Below are 7549 nucleotides of genomic sequence, written 5' to 3'. Positions count from 1 at the left end.
TTTTGATTCATTGCACTAAATAATATAGGCATTCCTGCACGAGTCTATAATACCTTTTCTTCTTGATTTAGTATCCATTTTGGATGAAAAAATGACATTCTTCATAGGATTCATGTGTTGGACTATTTGGTGAAGTGCTTCTCTCATTGTCTATGTGTTTATTTCGTTGTTTCCATACTTATGTGTTCTTAAATCTGAATTATTTTACACAAACTTGATGAACAAAATTTATTGAAAGATACACTCTAATTCTCATTGTGGATAATTTAAATTGTATCCTCTAATATTAAGTTAAATAATTCTTAACTGCTCTTTTTCTTAATTGAACTTATTTCTCTTCTTCTATTACATTTCATTTAAATCTAAAATATCTAGTTAGTTCAGCTACCTTGCCCTGTGAAACTCCTTTGAAAATATGAGATATATCCACATTAAGTTTGTAGCCTCCATAGCCCAATGGAATTTTCAAGCATTTAATCAACCAAACCAATTTTAAAATCAAACTCTAAACTCTCATAACTAGCCTAAAATCCCAAATACAACAAAGTTAAATCTGAAAGAGAGATCCCTCTCTGAGTTTAGGAAGGTTTGATCCAAAGTGATTTTGTGGTTACATCTGTGGTTTCTTTAACAACCTCAGAAATTATAGAGTGCTAACATTCTAGCGACCATACTGGGGAGGAACAATCCTTTATTCCATTTCTACAAAATTAACTTCCCTAGTTCATAAAACTTTATTTCAGGAAAAAGTAATGATCCAAATTTTAGAAATAAAGTATTTGAGGTTGTAAACTGTGTAAATAATCAAGTGGTGCCTCTCACATTTAAGATCTAGCTCCAAAATGAATTTACACCAGATCTCATCCCGATCCAAAACCTCCCAAAATTTTAGATGATCCTGAAATGTTAGTAAGGAAAAGTAGTTTAGCTAAAAGTCAAGGAAGTAATAGTCTCCTTTCTAGGGAAAATTATCTTCCATAAAAGTTCATTACCATACAAGATATTCAGTTTGACTTACCATTTGAACATAGTCTATTTAGGACCAAATCTAAAAGTTTTGTTGATCAAACAGTAATTGATAAATCTGTACTCCAACCCTATAAATCTGTAGGTCCATCTATTGAACTAGATTTTGATCAGAAAACCCTCCAAAACTTTGACAAGTTACAAGATCTTGTATTAGTACTTGATCAAGTTGTACATCAAGCCTATATTCAACAATCTGTTGAAATTTCTGCCCTCACTATTGCAGCATCTTCTCTTGCTTCCCAATCTGTTCATCCTACATCAATTAGTCCCACCCCTTCTGTAATCTCCACTAGTTCTCCAATAGTGTCACAGATAGTGACCCAACCTATCCCAAGAACTCCTACATCTATACCTACCATAATACCACCCATTATTCAACCCAACATAACTACTCGTTATGCTCCGCTGGTCTTACCTGGGCAGTTGCATCATATGCCCCAAGATTATCAAAATAGAATTCCTCAATTTGATGCCACTGGTGCTATCACTGCACAAAAACACATAGATAAAATGAATGTTTTCTTTGATATTCAAGAAGTGGATGCAAAGAATGTAAAGATGAGACTTTTTTCCTAGAGTTTGGGTGGAGAAGTAAGAAAATGGTTTAAAATTTTAATAGTAGCTAGTATAGCTAATCTTGATGTCTTTCATCAGACTTTCTTAAACAGGTGGGAAACCAAAAAGAATCCTCTTCAGATTCTAAATGAATATAAAAACCTAAAGAGAGGACCTAATGAGATTGTGGAAGAATATTGTGACAGGTTTAATAATGTTTATAATACAATTCCACCTGCTATTAAACCTCCCTCAAGCTTAGCCCTTACACATTTCCCCAAAGGATTTGATGTGGATATGGCATATCAGCTAAGAGAATGATACCCTACTAGCTTAGAGGATATGCAAGATAATTCCCTTAAATTCGAGGCTAATTTATTAGCCAAAAGGAAAAATTGAAAATTGAAAGAAGGATTACTATTAAAGAGGAACCTTCCTCTTCTTCTCCATCTTATTATAAAATAGATAGTCTAGTTACAACTATGGAGAAGATGACATATAGGATAAGTATAGCTGATATGGCTCCTCCTAGAGAAAACCAATCTTCTCCCCAAATCATAAATCCTAATTTTAGGAAAAAACCACCCCAGATCAAACAAAGAGACCAAAAAGGTCCAAATCAACAGGTTAGACCTCCATTTCAAGAGAACTATACAGATGAGGAGGGAGAAATAGTTGAAGACACGAATAATACACATATAAAATTAATGAGAGTAAATGAAAATGATTCTACATTTCTTACTCAAGAGGAACAAGACCTACTATCACGGGATGAAATAGATCTCGAGGAATCAAAAGAGTATAAGAAAGGTTTTGAAAATGCAATTATGGAAGTCCACAAGCAATATAATCTAAGGAGTAGGAAAACACCTGATACTCCCAATAAAAAAGTAGTTGATACACCTACAAAGAAAAACCTTGACATCCTTGCTAAAAATAATGTTGAGGCTCCAACCCAAAAAAGATCTGATATTGTATTCAAACCAACTCAAACTGATAATCCCTCCACTAGCCAACAAAGAGACATTTCCCAAAAGGATGTGGTTGAAAAACAGGATGCCATTAATTTAAATAAAACTCAAACATCATTCAGTATATAACATGAATTGGAAAATCTTAAAATATCCATTCCTCTAACAGAACTTATGAAAAAAACTACATACAGATCACAAGTTATGAAAGCCTTAAGTATAGGAGAAGATACAAATACAGTCAATGTATTTGATGATAAACCATAAACGTTGTTTGGACCTGAAGTCGATGGAAAACTCCAAGATGGAGATGTAACTCCTTTTTACATTAGCTTAAACATTCATGATAAAATTTTACATAATGCAATGGTTGACTTAGAGGCCTCTCACAATCTCATGCCTAAGGTTATCATGGAAAAATTGGGACTAGATATCACTAGAAGATAGAAGGATTTGTATTCGTTTGATTCAAGTAAAGTAAAATGCCTTGGGCTTATTAAGGATTTGTGTGTCAACTTAGTACAAATACCAACCAAGAGCTTTGTAATGGACATAGTTGTTTTTGACATACCCCCTAAATATGGCATGTTACTATCTCATTCATGGGGAGCTAAATTCTAAGGAACCATCCAAATGGATATGATCTATGCTACAACTCCAATGTTTGGTCAAAACAGGAGACTATATAGGGAAAAACTCATGAAATTTATGGTTACTAGTGAAGATAAACCCCATAATTATCCCTTATATTTAGTCCATTCAGACATTGATTCTTTTACTTTGTATAATGATGCAAATATACATGAACAAATTCCCAATGTAGAAACTGAGTTGTGTCAGATTGAGGAATGCAAAACAGATATCAGAGAACATGATAAACAACATGAACCTTTATGAAATTTAGGTTTTGATGGGGCTGTTATTAAAGAAGGATTAGGGGCAGGCATATGGGTTTCAAATTCACAAACTCGTCATTCAAAAGGAAATTCATATAAGTTAAAATTTCAATGTACTAACAACATAGCCGAATATGAAGCCTTAATTTTAGGGTTTAAAGTTTTAAAGAAGCTAGGTTCCAAGAGAATTTCAATTCATGGAGATTTTGAACTAATAACAAAACAAGTTAAAGCGGAATACTATGCCAAACATCAAAGGTTGAGGGCATATAGGAATGGTGTTTTGGATTTCTTGGAATCTTTCATTGAGTATAGCTTGTTTGTGGTCCCTCGAGGTCAAAACATCCTAGTTGATGGTCTTGCTACTTCAGCTAGTACCTATAAAATGACATATTGTCTCAGTCACCAATACATTTTTGAGGTGAAAAGTAGACCTACTGTACTAGACAATATCAGATACTAGAAAGTTTTTGGAAATGATGCGTAGATTGAAAGTTTTTTACAGTCAAAAGATGAATTTGAGTGTACTAATATAGACACAAAAGTTGACCTAGAAAATAGTGTACATACTGGTGTGACTAAATTAGAATTGAAAGAAATAGATCAAGAAAGACAAGAATCATAAATTTTACAATTAAAAGACAATTTTTTGCCTAGAGGATTAGCCCCCTTGAAGGATTTATTTGACTTTAATGACGTAGCTAAAAAGCCTAAAATCGAACGATGATTAAATTATCCAAATATATACCCCCAGCAGAAAAGAAAAAGTACATAAGCTTCTTCAAAGACTTCATAGATGTGTTTGCATGGAGTTACGAAGATTTGAAATCCTATGACATGAGCATTATACAACATAAGATTCCCTTAAAATAAGACCATGTTGTGCTCTACAAACAACCCCCCATTTCATATCATTTTTATTCACAAAACTATCATATGAAATGGGTCCCTTTTAGTTTTGATTGGTATCAACTTTGTATTATTCAAAAAGGTTCGAAAACGAAATGAAAACATTATAAAAAACCTTTTTGACAAACCAATTTTGGTCTTATAATATAAATAATCAATCTTTTATCATCGCGATAAAGCGATCGCAAGATTGCATATCGCAATGACAAAGGAGGCATAACTTAAAAACCCATTGGTTTGCTCCGACGCGATAACATGCAATAGCTTATCGGACATCGGCAATCATAAGTTCCCATAATTAAAGTGCCTTTCGCCCCGATCCGATGCGATGCGATAAACTCCCGTTCGCCCCGATGCGATGCGATATCGCTATCGGCGATCGGCGATATACCATGCATGCTTTTTAAAGTGCTCATACTCCCGATGCGATGCGATGCGATATCGCTATCGGCGATCGGGGATTTCAAAAGGTGTCAATATGAAGATTTAAGTTTTCCCCGACACCCGATTGCGATAAAGCCAAAAGCGCAAACTTCAAAAAACCGTTAAAGCAGAGGTATTACGATTAATTCGTATTTAAGGCCTTATCTTTCGAACAGTGATTCACCTGTGCTCAACCGCCAAAACGTCCAAGGCACGCTCAAACAAATCATGCGGTCGATAAGAGATATGATGAGCATTTAAAGGGTTGACAGGTTTTAATGGCCATTTAATGAAATAGTAAGCTTAAGAAATCTTCTCATAGATTGTATCCACGACCATTTTAAAGTTAATCCCTCATCATTGATCAATATATCTCACTCGTATTTGGTTTTCGCTACCAATTCTCTGTGTTACGCTTATTTCCACTACTGTGCAGAATTCCTCCGAAGTAATAGATTCAAGCAAAATGGGGAAGAAGTCTAAGAAAACCACAGTCGCTTCCACTGCACCAGCCACAGGACAAGTCGTCGCTGATCCAGCAAATAAAAAGAAAGGATTAATATCTGATACTACATGTTCAGGACTTGCCAAGACCACTTGGCAAAGTACCTATAATTTGATCGAAGCCAAAGAACCAAAGGTGACGGCAGTACAAGCTACATCGGGTTCCAGTAGAAAATCTGATGGTACTTTGAAAGACTTGGCCGATTCTTTCCTTCATCGGATAGCGGCTCATGAGCAAATTCTCCCATATACGGATGTAGTAAAGTGGGCAATTGAGGAAATCCCAATCACAGACAGAACTTTCTGCACTAGAGATGGGAGAATCTTTGGTTCATTCAAGGCTGATGATTTGAGGCAAATGTATCATTTGCCTGAGCCAGAGAAGAAATACAACAAGGAATTTCTGGAGAAATTCTGAAATGAGAACGAAACTGAATTTGAACCCATTCGGGAATGGAGGCAAAATCTGGCGAAACACAACCATGAAACTTCCGGTAAGTACTCTGTTGATTCTCTATGTTCTCCGTATTGTTATGCTGGGATAATGATGTGTAGATTGTGGGGGTTGCACGATTCCGCTAATTTCACTATAGAAATGGTTCCCTTGATGGAAGCGGCATGTAATAGTGAGATAATGGATTGGGCAACCATACTGTCAGATAAGCTAGCGACAACAGTTCTTAGTTTTAGAACTAAAACTTCTGTCTCAGAAAGGATTATTCCCCCATTCTACTACAGTGCTTATATTCTAGATACCTTGTGTTTTAATTCTGAGTTTCCTGTACTCAGCTGGAGGTGGACTCCACAAGACCCCACGCCTATTCACATATACCATCAGAAATTGTGGAAGACTTCCTATAAGCACCATTTGTATCAAGTCTGCAACGGCTTCATGTTACCCATTCATTATTCTATTTTTAATAAACCTGCTCCTAAAATTTCTTACCAAGCAGGGATTGATTTAACATCAATAGGAAGATGGTTCGGAGAGGAGAAATTTACTTATGTAAGAATTTTCGGCAGCCAAGCCGAACCTCATGTCCTTCCTTTGTACATACCTGAAAAACTGCTGGCAAGGGAGATAGCCTATCAGATCATTGCCGAGGGAGTCACACAGACTCTCAAGAAAAATAAGAAGCAGGTCTAGCCCTCCTTTCCTCTGAGATGTGCTGTCTACACTTTGCATGATTTCAAACATGCAGAAAAAGAAGCTACAAAAATCAAATCATTAACTCTAGCAACTCTCCCAAGTAGGTGATTTGATCCCAACAAAGTCGCCTATAATGCACTTGAACAGGCAAAATTAACAAAGTTTGATCATGTAGAAGATCAGTTTGACGACCTGTTCTCTTCAGCTGAATCAATGTATCAGGTTAGATCGCTGGCCATAATGCAATACAAAGATGAAGGGTTAACTGAATTCAACAGACTTAGAGAACAGAGGTTGCAAACTCTGCCTCTAGATCTGTTAGCAACAACCCCAGCAACAAGACCAAGCGAGCCTGAACATCAACATTCAAAGGAACCTCCGGTTACAACAAAAGAACAAGAGAAAGTGTAGGAGGAAACTCAGACTAAAGAACAGGAGAAAGTGCAGGAGGAGACCCAGACTAAAAAGCAGAAACAAAGCAACATAGAGGTGAATGTGGATACTCATATTGATCCAAAATTGCTCCAGGAATGGCAGCAATTTGATTCAATTATCAGTAGTCTTGAATGTTCAAAGGACACCGAAACCTCGAAAGCAGCAGATACACAGGAAACCACTTCACAACAGGTTCCAAGTGGAACCAGCGGCCTACCCAGTTCAAAGGAAGTAGAAATAATCCCAAAGGACCCCTCCGATCAAATCATTTTGCAGGTAAAAGAAATTCCTCCCTTGGATGTCTTCTATAGCCCAAGGCACAAAGCTGTGGTAAAACGACAGAGGAAGAGAAGAAGGACTGATCAACCTTCCCTTTTCCCAGAACAGATGGTCACGGGCAATGTGGTTTGGAAGGAGGAATTCGAACCCTCTGATGACCTAAAAAAGCTATCACAATATGTTGGAGCCTATTCAGCAGCAACAATAGACAAGGCATCAGAGGTGAGTCTTTTGTTAAAAACAAAAGACCAGGAAATATTTTTATTGCAAGCACAGCTAACAGAAGCACAGCAGAAAGCGGAGCAGGCAGAACAGCAATTGTTAACACAACAACAAATAAATAATCAATTAACTCAACAATTGCGAGAAGAGAAACAGAGGATCGATCACAGCGCAAT

The sequence above is a fragment of the Pinus tabuliformis genome, chromosome 2_1, assembly GCF_031772625.1.
Source record: "Pinus tabuliformis cultivar Carrire ecotype Pingquan chromosome 2_1, CPIR1, whole genome shotgun sequence".
Classification (NCBI taxonomy): Eukaryota; Viridiplantae; Streptophyta; class Pinopsida; order Pinales; family Pinaceae; genus Pinus; species Pinus tabuliformis.
Note: the sequence above shows the minus strand (reverse complement) of the source record.